The following is a 23,544-nucleotide window of genomic DNA, read 5'->3' on the forward strand; positions in this document are numbered from 1 at the left end:
TGGCCGAGTCCGGAGCGGGTGGAGCGGTGGTGGAGCGCTGCTGCTGCTGCAGCCGACCTCCGGAGATTCGGAGGCTGCAACTGTGGGTCTGGCGGACGGCGGCACCGGGAGCCCGCGGGTCCCTGGAGGGAGACCGCTTTTCAGGGCTCCTGCAACGGTGACTTCTCCCGCCCGAGTTGCGGGGTCGAAGAGCTCCTGGAGCGGGGCCATACAGCACCGCCCCGCGCGGCTTGGAATGGCCGCGGGACTCTGCGAGCGCACGCCGGGGGCTCTAACACCAAGACCCGGTGTGCGACCTCGCACCACCCGGCGTGGCTTTAATGGCCGCGGGACAATCGCATTAGCCAGCCGGGGGCTTTGACTTTGACTCTGACATCGGGGGGGGGGTGCAGTGGAGAGATAAGTTTTTTTGGCCTTCCATCACAGCGATGTGATGGATGTTTATGTAAATTATGTTGTGTCTTGGGTCTATTTGTTTGTAATGTATGGCTGCAGAAACGGCATTTCGTTTGGACCTCAAGGGGTCCAAATGACAATTAAATTGAATCTTGAATCTTGAATCTATCTATCTATATTACTAAAAGTCTGTTCTTGACCGGTTTTGGCCATCTGTGCTGCGATTTCCAAGAGAACGCCTACACCTACGGCCGTCATTTAAAAAATGACAGAGATATTAATGTTTTTACAAATTTCCCCATTCTCTCTGCTGCCCCCGCTGGCGGCAGGGGAGAGGGACTATAAAACCAGGAAGTGGTGTGCCACACAGTCTCTTCAAGATGGAGGAACGCAGAGGGTCACGTTTCTCTGAGCTGTGAATAACACTGAACACATGTCTACTCAAATGTAAGTGCCCTTAGTGGTTCTAAAATGCTTGCAGAATGTGTCTATAGGTTCTAAAGCTTGCAAAAAGTCTCTATTGGTTCTAAAGCTTGCAAAAAATGTCTATTGGTTCTAAAGCTTGCAAAAAAAATGTCTATTGGGTCCAAAATGGTTCATACTAGCGCTCCAGAAAGCCCTGCCTTCCCTCCTTTGGAAACTTTGGCTCTGAAGTTGAAAGGCACTACTCCCCTGGTTGGCTTAGCTTGGGTGTGGCTTGAAGTTGAAAGACACCACTTACTGCAAATGGTGGCATGAAGTTGAAAGGCTCGACTTACTGCAAATGGTGGCTTGGGAGCTTTGACTTGAAGCTGAAAGGCACTACTTCCTGCAAATGATGGCTTGGGTGTGGCTTGAAGTTGAAAGGCACTACTTACTGCAAATTGTGGCTTGAAGTTGAAAGACACTACAGTACTTACTGCAAATGGTGGCATGAAGTTGAAAGGCACTACTTACCGTAAATGGTGGCTTGGGTGCTTTGGCTTTCAGTTGAAAGGCACTACTTACTGCAAATTGTAGCTTGGGTGCTTTGGCATTAAGTTGAAAGGCACTGCAAATGGTGGCGTGAAGTTGAAATGCACTACTTACTGCAAGTGGTGGCTTGGGAGCTTTGGTTTGAAGTTGAAAGGCACTATTACTGCAAATGGTGGCTTGGTTGCTTTGGCTTGAAGTTGAAAACACTACGTACTGCAAATAGTGGCTTGGTTGCTTTGGCTTGAAGTTGAAAGGCACTACTTACTGCAAATGGTGGCTTGGGAGCTTTGACTTGAAGTTGAAAGGCACCTCTTACTGCTAATGGTGGCTTGCGTGTGGTTTGAAGTTGAAAGCCACTACTACTGCAAATGGTGGCTTGGATGCAATGGCTTGAAGTTAAAAGGCATTACTTACTGCAAATATAACCATATAACCATATAACAATTACAGCACGGAAACAGGCCATCTCGACCCTTCCAGTCCATGCCGAACACGTACTCTCCCCTAGTCCCATACACCTGCATTCAGACCATAACCCTCCAAACCTTTCCCGTCCATATAACTATCCAATTTATTTTTAAATGATAAAAACGAACCTGCCTCCACCACCTTCACTGGAAGCTCATTCCACACAGCCACCACTCTCTGAGTAAAGAAGTTCCCCCTCATGTTACCCCTAAACTTCTGTCCCTTAATTCTCAAGTCATGTCCCCTTGTTTGAATCTTCCCTACTCTCAGTGGGAAAAGCTTATCCACATCAACTCTGTCTATCCCTCTCATCATTTTAAAGACCTCTATCAAGTCCCCCCTTAACCTTCTGCGCTCCAAAGAATAAAGCCCTAACTTGTTCAACCTTTCTCTGTAACTTAGTTGCTGAAACCCAGGCAACATACTAGTAAATCTCCTCTGTACTCTCTCTATTTTGTTGACATCCTTCCTATAATTAGGTGACCAAAATTGTACACCATACTCCAAAATTGGCCTCACCAATGCCTTGTACAATTTTAACATTACATCCCAACTTCTATACTCAATGCTCTGATTTATAAAGGCCAGCACAGCAAAAGCTTCCTTTACCATCCTATCTACATGAGATTCCACTTTCAGGGAACTGTGCACAGTTATTCCCAGATCCCTCTGTTCACCTGCATTCTTCAATTCCCTACCATTTACCATGTACGTCCTATTTTGATTTGTCCTGCCAAGATGTAGCACCTCACACTTATCAGCATTAAACTCCATCTGCCATCTTTCAGCCCACTCTTCCAACTGGCATAAATCTCCCTGTAGACTTTGAAAATCTACTTCATTATCCACAACCCCACCTATCTTAGTATCTTAGACAGCAAGCGCTGTCTGCGGAGGGTGCTCAGCATCGCCAAGGACTGCTCTCACCCCAACCATGGACTGTTTACCCTCCTACCATCCGGGAGGCGCTACAGGTCTCTCCGTTGCCGAACCAGCAGGTCGAGGAACAGCTTCTTTCCGGCGGCTGTCACTCTACTCAACAACGTACCTCGGTGACTGCCAATCACCACCCCCCCCCCCCACCCCCCTCCCCCCCCCCCCCCCACACCCCCCCCCCCTGGACACTTATTATTTTTTTATTCAAATCGTTTGCTATGTCGCTCTTCAAGGTAGATGCTAAATGCATTTTGTTGTCTCTGTACTGTACACTGACAATGACAATTAAAATTGAATCTGAATCTGAATCATCTGCATACTTACTAATCCAATTTACCACACCATCATCCAGATCATTGATGTACATGACAAACAACAGTGGACCCAACACAGATCCCTGTGGCACCCCACTAGTCACTGGCCTCCAACCTGACAAACAACCATCCACCATTGCTCTCTGGCATCTCCCATTTAGCCACTGTTGAATCCATCTTGCTACTCCTCCATTAATCCCCAACCATTGAACCTTCTTAACCAACCTTCCGTGAGGAACCTTGTCAAAGGCCTTACTGAAGTCCATATATACAACATCCACTGCTTTACCCTCATCAATATCCCGAGTAACCTCTTCAAAAAATTCAAGAAGATTAGTCAAACATGACCTTCCAGGCACAAATCCATGTTGACTGTTCCTAATCAGACCCTGTTTATCCAGATGCTTATATATATTATGTCTAAGTATCCTTTCCATTAATTTGCCCACCACTGACGTCAAACTAACAGGTCTATAATTGCTAGGTTTACTCTTAGACCCCTTTTTAAACAATGGAACAACATGCACAGTACGCCAATCCTCCGGCACTATTCCCATTTCTAATGACATTTGAAATAATTCTGTCATAGCCCCTGCTATTTCTACACTAACTTCCCTCAATGTCCTAGGGAATATCCTGTCCGGACCTGGAGACTTATCCACTTTTATATTTCTCAAAAGTGTCAGTACTTCCTCTTCTTTGATCCTCATAGTTTCCATAGCTACTCTACTTGTTTCCCTTACCTCACATAATTCAATATCCTTCTCCTTGGTGAATACCGAAGAAAATAAATTGTTCAATATCTCCCCCATCTCTTTTGGCTCTGCAGATAGCTGTCCACTCTGACTCTCTAATGGACCAACTTTATCCCTCGTTATCCTTTTGCTATTAATATAGCTGTAGAAACCCTTAGGATTTACTTTCACCTTACTTGCCAAAGCAACCTCATATCTTCTTTTAGCTTTTCTAATTTCTTTCTTGAGATTCTTTTTACATTCTTTATTCTCCTCAAGCACCTCCTTTACTCCATGCTGCCTATAATTATTGTAGATCTCTCTCTTTTTCCGAACCAAGTGTCCAATTTCCCTTGAAAACCATGGCTCTTTCCAATTTTTACTATTTCCTTTCAACCGAACAGGGACATAAAGATTCTGTACTCTTAAAATTTCACCTTTAAATGTCCTCCATTTCTCTTCCACATCTTTCCCATAAAACAAACTGTCCCAATTTACTCCTTTTAAATCCTTTCGCATCTCCTCAAAGTTAGCCTTTCTCCAATCAAAAATCTCAACCCTAGGTCCAGTTCTGACCCTCTCCATAATTATATTGAAACTAATGGTATTGTGATCACTGGTCCCGAACTGTTCCCCAACGCATACCTCTGCCACCTGACCCATCTCATTTCCTAACAGGTGGTCCAGCACTGCCCCTTCTCTAGTAGGTACTTATATGTATTGCTGCAAAAAACTATCCTGCACACATTTTACAAACTCCAACCCATCCAGCCCATTTACAGAATGTGTTTCGCAGCCTATGTGTGGAAAATTGAAATCTCCCACAATCACTACCTTGTGCTTACTACTAATATCAGCAATCTCATTACATATTTGCTCTTCCAATTCTCGTTCCCCATTTGGCGGTCTATAATACACCCCTATAAGTGTTTCTATCCCTTTCCCATTTCTCAGTTCCACCCAAATAGCCTCCCTAGACGAGCCCTCTAATCTATCCTGCCAAAGCACTGCTGTAATATCTTCCCTGATAAGCAATGCAACACCTCCTCCTCTTGCCCCTCCAATTCTATCACACCTGAAGCAACAAAATCCTGGAATATTTAGTTTCCAATCACAGCCCTCCTGCAACCATGTTTCACTGATCGCCACAACATCATACTTCCAGGTGTCAATCCAGGCTCTAAGTTCATCCACCTTTCTTACAATGTTCCTAGCTTTAAAATATACACATTTAAGAAACGCACCATCTCTTATTCTCTGTTTATTTTCTTTTTCTTCTCTCTCCCCTACATTTTGGGTCAGAGTGCTACCATTCTCTGCCTCCTGCCTTACACACTGACTGCTAGCTTTCCCAATTCGAGTCCCTCCCCCCAACCATACTAGTTTAAAGTCTCCCCAGTAGCCTTTGCAAATCTCCCCGCCAGGATATTGGTCCCCCTCGGGTTCAAGTGCAACCCGTCCTTTCTGTACAGGTCGCACCTTCCCCAAAAGAAGTCCCAATGTTCCAGAAACTTGAATCCATACCCACTGCACCAGTCCCTCATCCACGCATTTATTCTCCACCTCGCTCCATTCCTACTCTCACTGTCGCGTGGCACAGGCAGTAATCCTGAGATTGTTACCTTTGCAGTCCTTCTCCTTAACTCTCTACCTAACTTCCATAAATTCTTCTTTCAGGACCTCTTCTCTTTTTTTGCCTATGTGGTGGCTTGGGTGCTTTGGCTTGAAGTTAAAAGGCTCTACTGCAAATGTACTTACTTCCTGTTTGCACTGTATATTGATTTTAGATAAAACGCTACCACTTACGGCTGTGATTTTTGGCCATCTTACTCAGTCCCCCTCCGCTGAGCAGGTGCAGAGAATTCTTCCCATCAATGAAAAATAAAAGTGTTATTAGTTTAAAAAAAAATGTTGAGAATCTCTCAATCAATCAATCAATTAACCTTTATTGTCATCTTGCAAGCAACAGTTGTACAGTGCAAAATGAAAAGACGTTTCTCAGGGAATAGCGGAGCATCGCACATGAAATTTAAAACATTTCACACATAATAACACTAAAAACAATCCAGTCCCTGATGGAACAGTATAAATAAATAGTTAAAAGCAGGTAAAACACAACGTTAAAATACAATAAACCAATCATAAAAATGTCCGGGGCAGCTGATTTGAGTGGCCAGTGCCAGTTATTAAAGTGGCCAGTGCCAGTTATTAAAGTGGCCAGTGCCAGCTGCAGAATCAAGTGACTGTGAGTACAGAGTGACTGTTTAGCAGCCTCACAGCCTGTGGTAGGAAGCTGTTTAGCAGTCTTGTAGTCCGGGCTTTGATGCTTCGATATCTCTTGCCTGATGGCAGGAGATCCAGGTGTATGTGGAGGGGGTGCAGTTTGTCCTTAGCAATTCTCTGAGCTTTTTTCAGACAGCGGCTCTGGAGCCGTTCTTGTACCGAGGGTAGGGAAACGCCAATGATCCTCTCTGCTCCCCTCACTACCCTCTGCAGAGCCTTCCTGTCCGAGCAGTTGCAGGTGGAGTACCACGTATTTATGCAGTACGTGAGTACAGACTCCACCGTACCCCTGTAGAAAGCCCTGAGGATGTTGGTGGCGTGTAAGGCCTGTTTTAGTTTCCTCAGGAAGTGCAGTCGCTGATGGGCCCGTTTGACGGTCCCAGTGGTGTTCCTGGACCAGGTGAGGCTGTCTGTAATTTGCACACCGAGGAACTTTATGCTCTCCACTCTCTCCACTGTAGTGCCACTGATGTTGAGGGGTGTATGCTTTGGCTGCGCCCTCCTGAAGCCGACAACCATCTCCTTCGTTTTGTCGACATTTAATTCTAGGTTATTTTTGCCGCACGAGTCCACTAGTTGTTTTACTTCCTCCCTGTACATTGATTCATCATCTCTGCTGATGAGTCCCACCACTGATGTGTCATCCGCGAATTTTATAATCTTATTGTCCCTGAATCTGGCAGCACAGTCATGTATGAGCAATGTGAACAACAGCGGGCTGAGCACACAGCCTTGTGGGGAGCCTGTCAATCACTCCATGAAAGCCACACCTTTTCCGGTGGGGGGGTGGGAGGGGTTATAAAACCCGGAAATGTGGTTGTGGCTCAGTCTCTGCAAGATGGAGGAGGGAGAGGTCACGACTCGCTGTCTTTAGTGGCTTTGCACCCTACATCAAATGGTATGAAACTGCACTTGAATTTGGTGGCCTTGCACCCTACTAGAAGTGGTAGGAAACTGCACTTGAATTTGGTGGCCTTATACCCTGCTTGAAATAGAATTTCAAGGATTAGACATGAGTCAACTACCAGCCCACCAGCCATGAGTGAGTGAGTTGCCAGCACAACAGGCTTGATTGACTGAGACGCCAGCCCAAGAATCCATTTGGCGCACAATTTGCATACTAGCCCTCTGGAAACCAGTCCCCTCAGCCCACAACACCCATACTAGCGCTCCAGAAAGCCCCCCCCCCCCCTGGCCACCAATATTAGAATTGGTGCAGAGGTGGAATATTGTGTTGGATGACCAACCCTCCTGTGTGATGCTGGGACCCAACGGGTCCCACTTAGTCTAGTTGTATTATAAAAATGTTATCAGATGAAGTCAACAACCTCATTCTTCACTTCCCATCTACTGCATAAGATTCAATATGAAATCAAGAAATTGAATAGAATAAGGTGGCACAGCGGGTGGAGCTGCTGCTTCACAGTGGCAGAGACCTGGGTTCGATCCTGATCTCGGATGTTGTCTGTGCGGAGTTTGCATATTCCCACTGTGACTGCGTGGATTTCCTCCGGGTGCTCCGTTTTTCTCTCACATCACAAAGACATGTGGGTTTGAAGATTACTGATCTCTGTAAAATTGCCCTGAATGTGCAGGGAGTGGGTGAGAAAGTGGGGGTAACATAGAACAAGTATGACTGGGTGATTGATAGTCAGCATGGACTCGGTGTGCCGCAGAGCCTCTTTCCAAGCTGTTTCTTTCAATTAATTCATCAAAGAAAAGTATTATTGCCCACAGTTGATCTCCCATATCTGTCAACTTTATGTACTTTTTCTTTTTGAATTATGTCGATGAAAATGGACCATATTTTCAGTAATGGGAAATGTACATGGAAAGTTGGGATTCAATGTTAACCCAGTGACGTTGATAACATTGGCCTTTAACTATAAACATAATCAATTGGTAATGTTCAACTGTAACATTTCCTTTCAGACTCCAATGTGTATGTTTGCAGCTACTGTGCAAATCAATAATCATATTCTATTTTATTTAAATTTGGTTTTAATTAACAATTATATTATAACATGCAAATTAATCCACTGCAGTCTATTTTACAGAATAATTATTTTTTAATGCATTTTGCTCCTGCATCCCCTGATCAACATGTTGTTCTGAAAATTTCTCAGTTGTACTCTCCAAAATATATCATGAAATTAAGCAGGACTCAATTTGTATTTACTTGTGCTAAATATTGCTTAAGAGCTTTCTAAAATACTTATGTTCCTCTATCATTCCTTCCTTTGAAGACTTTGAATCTTCCCTGGGGAACAATTTAATGGACACCTGGAACTTTCTGCTACTTGTCCAATCTTGAAGCGTGAGCCAACATTGTGAGCATTGCCAGATTTTTCCAACTTGCGTATTTGTAACATAGCCCCATCTTGTACACGTCAACCATTCCATTAAGAGCAGACGTTATTATTCAGCACTCAAGTCCAGTTGTAGTTGACTCGGATCAGACAGTGCAGTTCAACTGACCCAACAGGCACCAGGATTGTGGGTCGAGCGAAAAAACAAATGGTTGGAGGAACTGTTCGGGTCAGGCAGCACCTGTGAAGGGAAAGGACAGGCGATGATACGAGTCAGGACTGATGGAGTAGGGTGGATAAAACTGGAAAAGATAGTGGGCAAGAAAAAGCCTGGATTTACATAACACATCAGAAATAGATTTTAAAATCATTTGTTTCCTGCCATGAATAGATGGGATCTGGAAGAGTATGAAAAGTGTTGGAAATATCTTTAATTCTGACTTTCATGGAGGAACTAGCGGAAAGGAAAATAACTCCAGAATTGTGGGGTCAGCATTGGGAAATGAAATGCTCCCATAACGACTCAACGCAGTCTCTGAGGACTGAATAGCCTTCAGTCTTGGAATGATTTCATATTTCTATTCTGTGAACTTTTTCCCGCATTTAGAGTATTGTGTTCAGTTTTGGGCACCGTGTTACAGGAAATATGTTGTCAAGCTGGAAAGGGTACAAGGAAGATTTACGAGGGTCTGAGCTACAGGGCGAGGTTAAGCAGGCTGGGACTCTATTCCTTGGACTGCAGGAGGATGAGGGGTGATCTTGGAGAGGTGTATAAATTAATGAGAGGAATAGATCGGGTAGATGCACAGTCTCTTGCCCTGAGCAGGTGAATCGAGGACCAGCGTACATAGGTTTATGGTGAAGGGGGAAAGATTTAATAGGAATCTGAGGGCTAGCTTTTTCACACAAACAGTGGTGGGTGTATGGAATGAGCTGCTAGAGGAGGTGGTTAAGGCAGGGATTATTGCAATGTTTAAGAACCAATTAGACAGGTTCATGGATAGGATAGGTTTGGACGGATATGGGCCCAAAGCAGGCAGGTTGGACATGTAGATGAGACATGTTGGTCGGTGTGGGCATGTTGGGCCGAAGGACCTATTTCCATGCTATATGATTCTATGAGTATTCAAATATTTTTTTTACCAGTAAGCAAGATTCTCACGTGTTAGTTCTGTGTCCATCTTTCTGTGTTATATGGAAACAAACTCGTCAGAGATTTACAGTTTTTCCCTATCTACTCTCCAGTTACATAGAAACATAGATAATAGGTGCAGGAGGAGGCCATTCGGCCCTTCGAGCCAGCACCGCCATTCATTGTGAACGTCCCCAATCAATAACCCGTGCCTGCCTTTTCCCCATGTCCCTTGATTCCACTAGCTCTTAGAGCTCTATCTAACTCTCTCTTAAATCCATCCAGTGATTCGGCCTCCACTGTCCTCTGTGGCAGGGAATTTCACAAATTCACAACTTTCTGGGTGAAAAAGTTTTTTCTCACCTCAGTCTTAAATGGCCTCCCCTTTATTCTAAGACTGTGGCCCCTGGTTCTGCACTCGCCCAACATTGGGAACATTTTTCCTGCATCTAGCTTGTCCAGTCCTTTTATAATTTTACATGTTTCTATAAGATCCCCCTCATCCTTCTAAACTCCAGTGAATACAAGCCTAGTCTTTTCAATCTTTCCTCATAAGACAGTCCCGCCATCCCAGGGATCAATCTCGTGAACCTACGCTGTACTGCCTCAATCACAAGGATGTCCTTCCTCAAATTAGGAGACCGAAACTGTGCACAATAATCCAGATATGGTCTTACCAGAGCCCTATACAACTACAGAAGAACCTCTCTACTCCTATACTGAAATTCTCTTGTTATGAAGGCCAACATTCCATTAGCTTTCTTCACTGCCTGCTGTACCTGCACGGCAACTTTCAGTGACCGGTGTACAAGGACACCCAGGTCTCGCTGTACCTCCCCCTTACCTAACCTAACCCCATTGAGATAATAATCTGCCCCCTTGTTTTTGCCCCGAAAGTGGATAACCTTATATTTATCTATATTACTAGTATGAACCGTTTTAGAACCAATAGACATTTTTTTTGCAAGATTTAGGAACAATAGACATTTTTTTTGCAAGCTTTAGAACCAATAGACATTTTTTTTGCAAGCTTTAGAACCAATAGACATTTTTTTGCAAGCTTTAGAACCAATAGACATTGTTTTGCAAGCTTTAGAACCAATAGACATTTTTTTGCAAGCTTTAGAACCAATAGACATTGTTTTGCAAGCTTTAGAACCAATAAGACATTTTTTTGCAAGCTTTAGAACCAATAGACATTTTTTTTTGCAAGCTTTAGAACCAATAGACTTTTTTTTGCAAGCTTTAGAACCAATAGAGACACTTTTGCAAGCTTTAAAACCAATAGAGAGACATTTTTGCAAGCTTTAGAACCAATAGACATTTTTTGCAAGCCTTAGAACCAATAGACATTTTTTGCAAGCTTTAGAACCAATAGACACTTTTTTTGCAAGCTTTAGAACCAATAGACATTTTTTGCAAGCTTTAGAACCAATAGACATTTTTTGCAAGCTTTAGAACCAATAGACATTGTTTTGCAAGCTTTAGAACCAATAGACATTGTTTTGCAAGCTTTAGAACCAATAGACATTGTTTTGCAAGCTTTAGAACCAATAAGCATTTTTTGCAAGCTTTAGAACCAATAGACACTTTTTTGCAAGCTTTAGAACCAATAGACACTTTTTTTGCAAGCTTTGGAACCAATAGACATTTTTTGCAAGCTTTAGAACCAATAGAACACTTTTTGCAAGCTTTAGAACCAATAGACATTTTTTGCAAGCTTTAGAACCAATAGACATTTTTTGCAAGCTTTAGAACCAATAGAGACACTTTTTGCAAGCAAGCTTTAGAACCAATAGACACTTTTTTTGCAAGCTTTAGAACCAATAGACATTTTTTTGCAAGCTTTAGAACCAATAGACATTGTTTTGCAAGCTTTAGAACCAATAGACATTGTTTTGCAAACTTTAGAACCAATAGACACTGTTTTGCAAGCTTCAGAACCAATAGACTTCTGGGTTTTATAGTCCCTCCCCCCTGCCGCCAGCGGGGGCAGCAGAGAGAATGGGGAATTTTGTAAAAACATTACTATCTCTGTCATTTTTAATCGACGGAAAAAATCCTCGGCACACATGCGGCGGAGGGGGGCTCTGAGCGAGGTGGCCAAAAATGACTGCCGTAGGTGGCGGCGTTCTCTCGGAAATCGCAGCACAGATGGCTAAAACCGGTCAAGAACAGACTTTTAGTAATATAGATAGATAGATACTGCATCTGCCACGCATCTGCTCACTCACTCAACCTGTCCAGGTCACCCTGCAACCTCCTAACATCCTCTTCACAGTTCACAGTGCCACCCAGCTTTGTGTCATCCACAAACTTGCTAGTGTTGCTCCTAATTCCCTCTTCTAAATCATTAATATATATGGTAAACAATTGCGGCCCCTACACCGATCCTTGCGGCACGCCAGTCGCCACTGCCTGCCATTCTGAAAAGGACCCGTTCACTCCTACTCTTTGCTACCTGTCTGCCAACCAATTTTCTATCCATGTCAACAGCCTATCCCTAATACCATATGCTCTAATTCTAGTCACCAGTCTCCCGTGCGGGACATTATCAAAGGCTTTCTGAAAGTCTAGATACACTACATCCACTGGCGCCCCTTCATCCATTTTACTTGTCACATCCTCAAAAAAGTCCAGAAGATTAGTCATGCATGATTTCCCTTTCATAAATCCATGTTGACTTGGACTGATCCTTTTACTGCAATCCAAATGCCCCATTATTACCTCTTAAATAATTGACTCCAGCATCTTTCCCACCACCGAAGTCAGGCCAACTGGTCTGTAATTCCCCGTTTTCTCTCTCTCGTTCCTTTCTTGAAAAGTGGGATAACATTAGCTATCCTCCAATCCACGGGAGCTGATCCTGAATCTATTGAACATTGGAAAATGATCATCAATGCGTCTACTATTTTTAAAACCACCTCCCTGAAGACCCTGGGATGCAGACCATCAGGCCCAGGGGATCCCATTAGCTGGGATTCAGTTCGGCGACAATTTACACTTGCTTCTTGCTTTTTGCAGCCTGTGTGATGAGCAGCAGTTGGATTTCTCGGTGGAATTTCCATTTAATTCACCGTTTACCAATTTTATTCCTTCGTCTTCTTGTTTTTCGTTCTTTCATCGTTCTTATCCCCCGACTATTTGTGGAACACAATTAATCCATCTTTGCATTACATCTACACACTGCCCTGCCTTCGATCCATCTAATTAAAAGCAAGAGCTCACGGGACTGGGTTGAATATATATATATATATATATATATATATATAGCACCTTTGATTTGAGGAAACAGGAGAGGTGCTGCAGGAAGATAGAATGAGCAACTATATCATACAACATAGAAATATCGACAAAAGATATTTCACCACCATCATAATCTCAGATATTTGCAACAGTGGGTAATCCTATTTCTGTTCAAAACTAGAAACCAAACTGAAGAGATTCCAGCAGATTTTGTGAGAGCTTTGCACAGATTTACAGTTCAATAATATTCAAGACATGCTGCTATCAATGTTTGCTGTTTTACTCTAGAAGTGATTATTGATAAGATTTTTAAGGTGCAAAAAAATCTTTGTGAAGAAGGAAACCATTGTCTAAGTCAACCAGCATGGGGTTAGAAACAGAGGAGGACACAAGTTGCTGGAGTAACTCAGAAGGTCAGGCAGCATCTTTGGAGAAAATGGATGGGTGACATTTCGGGTCAGGACCCTTCATAGAAACAGAAACATAGAAAATAGGTGCAGGAGGAGGCCTTTCGGCCCTTCGAGCCAGCACCACCATTCATTGTGATCATGGCTGATCGTCCCAAATCAATAACCCGTGCCTGCCTTCTCCCCATATCCCTTGATTCCACTAGCCCCTAGAGCTCTATCTAACTCTCTCTTAAATCCATCCAGTGACTTGGCCTCCACTGCACTCTGTGGCAGGGAATTCCACAAATTCACAACTTTCTGGGTGAAAAAGTTTTTTCTCACCTCAGTCTTAAATATTCTAAGACTGTGGCCCCTGGTTCTGGACTCGCCCAACATTGGGAACATTTTTCCTGCATCTAGCTTGTCCAGTCCTTTTATAATTTTATATGTTTTTGATGTGTTTATATGTTTCATGACTGATGTCTGACCATGATGTTCATGACCGATGTCTGAAGAAGGGTCCCGACCCAAAATGTCACCTAACCATGTACTGCAGAGATGGTACCGGACCCGCTGAGTTACTCCAGCATTTCGTGTTCATTTTTGTAAAAATTGCATCTGTAGTTCCTTATTTCTAGACTTAGAAAAAGGGGACGTAGTTCCGTGGGACAATACAAGACTGTTTAATTGTCATTTGTGCTGGCAATGGAGCAATTAAATTCTTACTTGTTGCTGCTTTACGGAGCCATTAACACAAAACACACAAATAAATATTACAATCAATAGTACATTAAATTAATAACTAACACTAGGTAACCATAATAGTGCAAAAATTGAAGTCCTTCATGCAACTAAAAATACAGTCCATTGAAGATCATACTTGTTGACGTTAATGGTTAGTGTTGTGCAGTGTTCAAGAGCCTGATGAGATGAAGATGTTCTTGAACCTGGAGGTCACAGTCTTCAGGATCCAGTACTTTTTTCCCAATGGTGGTAACAAGATGAGATCATGGCCAGGGAAGTGTGAGCTTTTGATGACTGACTGCCTGCCTTTATCAAGAAAGGGGCTCCTATAATCCCTTTGACCGAGGGAACGTCGGTACCAGAGATGGGCAGTGTCTCCCATTCTCTGTAATCTCCTTTGTACCTGGACCCTCGAGTTGCTGTACTAGGTCACGATGCAAATATTCAGTCTGCTCTCTATCATATATCTGTAGACTTCAGTAGGTGCCAAGGCAAGGATCAGGAGTTGCATGAGTCAGGGGTCAAGAAATTAGAGATGGTAAATGTGAGGACTAAAAAGGCAGGTTGGAAATAAATGCTGTAATTTCCAGACTCAAGTGAGTTAATATGATTAGGAAAGTCAGGAATTAGCTGTTTGGACCAGTCTGAAGAAGGGTCTCGACCCAAAACATCACCCATTTCTTCTCTCCAGAGATGCTGCCTGTCCTGCTGAGCTACTCCAGCTTTTTGTGCCTATCTTAGGAGTTTGGAAGTTAGTTTGAGAGGAAGGTACGGTTACATGGAATTTCTGTCTTTCTGGTATCGACCATCTCTCACTGTTTTGTAGTAAAACTGCTTGAAATGTGCAATAGGAGGTGACCACAGATGGAGGGAAAAGTCGTACAGGATCACCATAGCTTTCTGATGTTCTTGGATATCAGAATGTTTGTGGAGAGCAAAACACTGTTATTTTATTAACAAGATTTGATAATTGATGGAAAAATATTTGCCAATATGTGTGAAGTAATTTTGATACAGATAGACACAAAAAGCTGGAGTTAGTTAATCAGAAGAAGGGGCTCGACCGGAAACGTCACCCATTCCTTCTCTCCAGAAATGCTGCCTGACTCCAGCTTTTTGTGTCATTCTTTGGTTTAAACCAGCAGCTGCAGTTCCTTCCTACATAATTTTGATACATTTCTATATCTCTATATTAAAAAAAGGGATGTCCACTGGAAGCTCTGTGTAAATGCGTTAATACTCTTTTAATATTGAAGTTATGAGGATTGTGCAAAATAGTGAATAAGGATTCAAAATATTTACAATTATTTTTTTTTTCCCGACTTTCAATTTTCACTATTTTCCATGTGGAAATTTTGTGATATGATGGCGGAAAAAATATCAAGATTTTTAAGGGGAGCGAAAGCAAGAGTTGCAATGGGAAAACATGTTTCCATATCTGGAATTCTCCAAGGAATATGTTGCATGAGCCAGTCAATTATCAGGTGATGTCTTGTGTGAGGAGAGGAATGATAAAATGGCAAAACAACACATGGCTGCTTTCAGCCACTTTGTAAGCCAGTTAACCAGAAAAGAATTACTGCAAAGGGGGAGTGATAAATCCTAAAAAGTGTAAATTAGCTCTTTAGGTGAGTGGAAACAAAAGCTTGCAAACAGAGTCGAAGCAATATTTACGAATAGTTCTTAACAGCTTCAGCTGTGAATATAACATGATGCCAACTTAAATTAATCTCCTCCACATGGATGTGAACCAAATCCATCCATTTCCTGCATATCCATGTTCCTATTTCACACACAGAGTGGCGAATCTGTGGAATTCGCTGCCACAGAAGGTAGTTGAACAGTTCTATATTTAAGTACCATGTGGCCCTGTCATAGGGGTATTTAAATGCCTCATTGAATGGCGGTGCACCGACCGACCCTGGTCATTGTCTCTATTAAATACCACTGTCATAGTGGTATTTAAATGCCTCCACCACCACCCTGGCAGCTCATTCTACCATTCTCCGAGTTAAAAACAAAACTGGCCCTGCACATTTGTAAACTTTTCCCCTATCGCCTTAAAGATATGCCCTTCAGCCTTTGACATTTCCACCTTAGGGAAAAGGTTCTGATTACCCTATCTATGCCTCTCATAACTGATGTTACTGAAGTTTTAATGTATTGAACATGTATCTGCCTCCCTGACAATACGGAGGATCCCATGGTTACCGAAGACCAGACTTTACGCAAATATTCAGATACGCTGCTCTCCAGTGGACCACTTAAATCCCTTTACCAGCAACCAAGCAGAGATGGCCCATAGAAAAAGCCAATAGCTTCTTCAAACTGCAGAATGAAATGTTGTGAACGTCAAGCCCCTTCTTGTTAATGCATACTGTGGTCATTAAACTGCTGATGGTTTTCAATCTGACCAGCAGATCAGGTCCCCTCGACACTCCCCCCCCACACTGCATTCAGACCTATCACTTGCCAGCCTTTGTCCTGCCCCCCCCCCCTCTTTTCTCCCCCCCCCCCCCCCCCCCCCGGCCCCCCCCTTTTTCCTTTTTCTCCCCCCCCCCCCCCCCCCCCCCCCCCCACTCCATCAGTGTGAAAAAGGGTCCCGACCCGAAATGTCGTCTGTCCATTCCCTCCCCAGATACTACCTGACCTGCTGAGTTCCGACAACACTTTGTTTTTGCTCAAGTTTCCAGCATCTGCAGTCTCTTATGTCAACATTTGTCACGGTCCACTTGCTGGTAACAACTCCTATCATTTACTCAGACACCCAGTTTACTTGTTGCAAATCAGACCCCAAGGCCTGTCAAGGCTAAAGATAACGCCATTATGATTTTGATGGAAATTGTTCATTTCTGACACAGTTTATGGACAATTCATAGGAACTAAAAACCTGTATAATAACCTGGGGACCCCCTCCCCTAATATTCTTTATTATGTTCTTTTGATTTGTTTAATAAGCTATATTTTTGAACTCATTGAAAAATTATATTTTCTTTGAATTATATGAACCATATGGCAGAACTCTGGTCCTTCCCACAGCTACATTTTGTTGTCACTCACATCTGAAAAAACACCATACTCAGATTGCTGCAGCATATAAGCAGTTTGGTGAGCAATCAATACAAAGTTAATAATGCATATAATGGATATATTCACCGTAAATGTGGTCGCTTGTGCAATTCATTCCACCCCTGTAGATAAAAATGGATTTCCCAATGGAAAGTATCAATTAGAGCTGTCCTTTTTTGTTGCATCCACTTCAAAAGGAAACAATTTGGAGAGAGATACAGCACGAAACAGGCCCTTCAGCACAGAGTCCACATTAACATTGTTAATCCAATTTTAACAATTCTCCCACATCAACTTTCACCAGATACTACCACTTATCTACACACATAACCAATTAGCCAATCAACCCACATGCGTTTGGGATGTGGAAGGAGCCCAGAGCACCCTAAGGAAGCCCACACAGTCACAGGGAGAAGGTGCAAACTGGACACAGCACCTGAAATCAGGATTGAACCTGGATCTCTGGTGTTGACCCATTTTATTTTGGCACATATATTTGTCCTTCACTAATCGGTAAAACCGTAATTCCTTGCTACAATGAAAAAACAGAAGCATTGCAAAGGATTGGATGATTTGCCAAAGTCATTCTGAGGAAAAAATAAATTGAACAAGGAACAAGAAAGTGTCTTTTCCATGACTAAACAAAATGGTACTGATATGATACAAGGAATTGCATATGCTGGAATATTGAGCAAAAGGCGCAACTGCTGGAGAAACGCTCTGGAAGACACGGATAGCTGTCTTTTTGGGTCGGGACCGTCTTCAGACTTATTGTAATGGGGGAGGGGGGGAAGAAAGCTGGAACAGAGAGGTGGGAAAAACCCTGGCAAGTGATAGGTGGATATGGGTTAGGGGGGTTGATTGGTAGATGGGTGGACAAAGGCTTGTGATGAAAAGGATTCTTAAAGGAGAAAAGGAGACCAAGAAGGTTGTGAGATAAGGAGAGATGAGGAGTGAAATGTGAGGCTAGGGGAATGGAAGGGAAGAGCACTGGACATCATACTGATTCAGCTTGGAAATGCATTATTTCATTGGTGCTTGGTTGATTATAAAGGAGGACATTTATTTAATTGGCTTCCATTGTAACTATAATTTCAACCCATAACAGTGAACCACCTCTTAAACACTTGCCACTAAAGAATATACACTGATGAGCCCAACAATAGACAATGGGTGCAGGAGTAGGCCATTCAGCCCCTCGAGCCAGCACCACCATACAATGTGATCATGGCTGATCATCCCCAATCAGTACCACGTTCCTGCCTTCTCCCCATATCCCCTGACTCCGCTATTTTTAAGAGCCCTATCTATCTCTCTCTTGAAAGTATCCAAAGAACCGGCCTCCACCGCTCTCTGAGGCAGAGAATTCCACAGACCCACAACTCTCTGTAAGAAAAAGTGTTTCCTTGTCTCTGTTCTAAATGGCTTACCCCTTATTCTTAAACTGTGGCCCCTGGTTCTGGACTCCCCCAACATCGGGAACATGTTTCCAACCTCTAGCGTGTCCAAAGCCTTAATAATCTTATGTTTCAATAAGTTATCCTCTCATCCTTCTAAACTCCAGAGTGTACAAGCCCAGCCGCTCCATTCTCTCAACATATGACAGTCCCGCTATCCCGGGAATTAACCTTGTAAACCTACGCTGTACTCCCTCAATAGCAACACACAGGGGTCAATTTTCAGAGACCACTTAACCAACAAACCTGCGCATCTTTGGGATGTGGGTGGAAACCAGAGCACCCGGAGGAAACCCACGGGATCACGAGGAGAACGCACTAACTCCACACAGACAGCACCTGAGGGCAGGATTGAACCCGGGTCTTTGACAATGCGAGGCAGCAGCTTTACCAGCTGCATCAATGTGCCGCCCATTTTGTTTACCTATTAGAAATATAGAAACCTAGACATTAATTGCAGGAGTAGGCCATTCGGCTCTTCGAGCCTGCACCGCCATTCAATATGATCATGGCTGATCATCCAACTCAGTATCCTGTACCTGCCTTCACTCCATACCCCCTGATCCCTTTAGCCACAAGGGCCACATCTAACTCCCTCTTAAATATAGCCAATGAACTGGCCTCAACTACCTTCTGCAGGAGAGAATTCCAGAGATTCACCACTCTCTGTGTGAAAAAAGTTTTCCTCATCTCGGTCCTAAAAGATTTCCCCCTTATCCTTAAACCGTGACCCTTGTTCTGGACTTCCCCAACATCGGGAACAATCTTCCTGCATCTAGCCTGTCCAACCCCTTAAGAATTTTGTAAGTTTATGTAAGATCCCCCCTCAATCTTCTAAATTCTAGCGAGTACAAACCGAGTCTATCCAGTCTTTCTTCATATGAAAGTCCTGACATCCCAGGAATCAGTCTGGTGAACCTTCTCTGTACTCCCTCTATGGCAAGAATGTCTTTCCTCAGATTAGGTGACCAAAACTGTACGCAGTACCCTAGGTGTGTCCTCACCAAGACCCTGTACAACTGCAGTAGAACCTCCCTGCTCCTATACTCAAATCCTTTTGCTATGAATGCTAACATACCATTCACCTTCTTCACTGCCTGCTGCACCTGCATGCCTACTTTTAATGACTGGTGTACCACGACACCCAGGTCTCGTTGCATCTCCCCCTTTCCTAATCGGCCACCATTCAGATAATAATCTACTTTCCTGTTTTTGCCACCAAAGTGGATAACCTCACATTTATCCACATTATACTGCATCTGCCATGCATTTGCCCACTCACCCAGCCTATCCAAGTCACTTTGCAGCCTCCTAGCATCCTCCTCACAGCTAACACTGCCCCCCAGCTTCGTGTCATCCGCAAACTTGGAGATGTTGCATTCAATTCCCTCGTCCAAATCATTAATATATATTGTAAATAGCTGGGGTCCCAGCACTGAGCCTTGCGGTACCCCACTAGTCACTGCCTGCCATTGTGAAAAGGACCCGTTTACTCATACTCTTTGCTTCCTGTTTGCCAGCCAGTTCTCAATCCACATCAATACTGACCCCCCAATGCCTTGTGCATTAAGTTTGTATACTAATCTCTTATGTGGGACCTTGTCGAAAGCCTTCTGAAAGTCCAGATATAACACATCCACTGGTTCTCCCTTATCCACTCTACTAGTTACATCCTCAAATTCTATAAGATTCGCCAGACATGATTTACCCTTCATAAATCCATGCTGACTGCCCAATGATTTCACCACTTTCCAAATGTGCTGCTATCCCATCTTTAATAACTGATTCTAGCAGATTCCCCACTACCGAGGTTAGACTAACTGGTCTGTAATTCCCCGTTTTCTCTCTCCCCCTCTCATTTAAAAAAAAAGTGGTGTTACATTAGCTACCCTCCAATCCTCAGGAACTACTCCAGAATCTAAAGACTTTTGAAAAATTATCACTAATGCATCCACTATTTCTGGGGCTACTTCCTTAAGTACTCTGGGATGCAGCCTATCTGGCCCTGGGGATTTATCGGCCTTTAATCCATTCAATTTACCTAACACCACTTCCCAGCTAACCTGGATTTCACTCAGTTCCTCCATCTCATTTGACCCCCGGTCCCCTGCTATTTCCGGCAGATTATTTATGTCTTCCTTAGTGAAGACAGAACCAAAGTAGTTATTCAATTGGTCTGCCATGTCCTTGTTCCCCATGATCAATTCACCTGTTTTTGACTGCAAGGGACCTACCTTCGTTTTATCTCATCTTTTTCTCTTCACATATCTATAAAAGCTTTTGCAGTCAGTTTTTATGTTCCCTGCCAGTTTTCTTTCATAATCTATTTTCCCTTTCCTAATTAAGCCCTTTGTCCTCCTCTGCTTGTCTCTGAATTTCTCCCAGTCCTCTGGTAGGCTGCTTTTTTCTGGCTAATTTGTATGCTTCATCTTTTGTTTTGATACTATCCCTGATTTCCCTTGTTATCCACGGATGCACTACCTTCCCTGATTTATTTTTTTGCCAAACTGGGATGAACAATTGTTGTAGTTCATCCATGCAGTCTTTAAATGCCTTCCATTGCATATCCACCGTCAACCCATTAAGAATCAATCGCCAGTCTATCTTGGCCAATTCACGTCTCATACCCTCAAAGTTACCTTTCTTTAAGTTCAGGACCCTTGTTTCTGAATTTAAAATGTCACACTCCATCCTAATGAAGAACTCAACCATATTATGGTCACTCTTGCCCAAGGGGCCACGCAGAACACAAAACTGCTAACTAACCCTTCCTCATTACTCAATACCCAGTCTAGAATAGCCTGCTCTCTCGTTGGTTCCTCTACATGTTGGTTTAGAAAACTATCCCACATACATTCCAAGAAATCCTCTTCCTCAGCACCCTTGCCAATTTGATTCACCCAATCTATATGTAGATTGAAGTCACCCATTATAACTGTTTTACCTTTGTTGCACGCATTTATAATTTCCTGTTTGATGACATACCCAACTCCACTACTACTGTTAGGTGGCCTGTACACAACTCCCACTAGCATTTTCTGCTCCTTAGTGTTTCGCAGCTCTACCCATATCGATTCCACATCCTCAAAGCAAATGTCCTTCCTTTCTATTACGTTAATCTGCTCTCTAACCAGCAACGCTACCCCACCTCCTTTCCCTTTCTGTCTATCCCTCCTGAATATTGAATATCCCTGGATGTTCAGCTCCCAGCCTTGGTCACCCTGGAGCCATGTCTCCGTGATCCCAACTATATCATAGTCATTAATAGCTATCTGCACATTCAACTCATCCACCTTATTAGTAATGCTCCTTGCATTGAGACACAAAGCCTTCAGGCTTGTTTTTACAACATTCTTACCCCTTATACTATTATACTGAAAAGTGGCCCTTTTTTATTTTTGCCCTGGATTTGCCGGCCTGTCACTTTCACTTTTCACCTTGCTACCTATTGCTTCTACCCTCATTTTACACCCCTTGGTCTCTACGCTCACACATTTAAGAAACCCTTTCCCTTTAACTCCATCCTCCACGATCCCATTCGACACCCCACCCCCCTTATTCAGTTTAAAACCACCCGTGTAGCAGTGGCAAACCTGCCTGCCAGAATGCTGGTCCCCCACCTGTTAAGATGCAATCCGTCCCTTTTGTACAGTTCCCCCTTACCACAAAACAGATCCCAGTGATCTAAGAATCTAAATCCCTGCCCCGTGCACCAGTTCCTCAGCCACACGTCAGGTCCCGTATTGTTCAGGTCCAGGGACACGTTCAGGTCCCTGTTGTTGGACTGCCACCTGGGATTGAGGATAACTCTTCCATTCCAGTGTTGTGGGATCTGAGAGCTGTGGAGGCCAATATGCAAAATGCGGATCCTTCAATAAAAGGTCCTGAGGTGTCTGACGGGTTGCTTGGGTGGGTGATTTATGAGGTGAGTTGGAATGGCTGCGGGACTCTGCGAGCGCCCGCTGGGGGCTCTAACACCAAGACCTGGTGTGCGACCTCGCACCACCCGGCGTGGCTTTAATGGCCGCGGGACAATCACCATCGCCAGCCGGGGGCTTTGACTTTGACTCTGACATCGGGGGAGAGTGCAGTGGAGAGATAAGTTTTTTTGGCCTTCCATCACAGCGATGTGATGGATGTTTATGTAAATTATGTTGTGTCTTGGGTCTATTTGTTTGTAATGTATGGCTGCAGAAACGGCATTTCGTTTGGACCTCAAGGGGTCCAAATGACAATTAAATTGAATCTTGAATCTTGAGTTGCTCCATCCAATGCTATTGCTGCACTCTTGATTCAAGAGCATCGTAAATGATTCTTCTTGAATTGAAGCCATGCAGCAGATACGGAGTCAGTGAGTCTATTGCATTTCTTAATAGAAGCTTTAAGGACTCCCATTTAGCTAACTAACATTTTATTCCGTTCAATACCTGCATCTAATTGTTTGACCAACGGAAAGCAGAATAATCAAAAAGTTAATGTTGGATATCTAAAACAAACATTAAAATGTTTGATACTCTTTCTGCAAGTCAGTCAGTATCCTTGGAGTTGCTCTTCTGGGTTTCCATCTGTCTCCAGTGCTGGAAGTGAATCTCAGCGCTGCTTCAGGGCCCCTGGCCATGAAGATACTGCAAATTCTTCCTTTTTCATTAAACTCACGAGCGGCCCAAAATGCTTTTAAGTAAACACAAGAAACTGCAGATGCTGGTTTACAAAAACAACCCAACCCAACAGTATGAGCATTGAGTTCTCCAATTTTAAGTAGCTGACCAACAACAATCCTTTCCCCTTCCCCCATTCTCTTCCACCTATATCCCTTCCTCTGGCCCTTCCTTTATCCACTTATCACTTGGCAGGCTTCGTCATGCCGCTACCTCCCTTTTCCAGCTTTCTCCCCCCCTACCCCATCAGCCTGAAGAAGGGTCCTGACCCAAAATGTTGTCTGTCTATTCCCTCCACTGATACAGCCTGACCTGTTGAGTTTTCTCCAGTACTTTTTGTTTTGATGTATGAAGAAGGGTCTCGCACCGAAACGTCACCTATTCCTTTTCTCCAGAGATGCTGTCTGACCGACTGTGTTACTCCAGCCTTTAGTGTCTATCTTCAGTTTAAACAA

Source organism: Leucoraja erinacea, chromosome 13 (genome assembly GCF_028641065.1).
Source record: "Leucoraja erinacea ecotype New England chromosome 13, Leri_hhj_1, whole genome shotgun sequence".
Lineage (NCBI taxonomy): Eukaryota > Metazoa > Chordata > Chondrichthyes > Rajiformes > Rajidae > Leucoraja > Leucoraja erinaceus.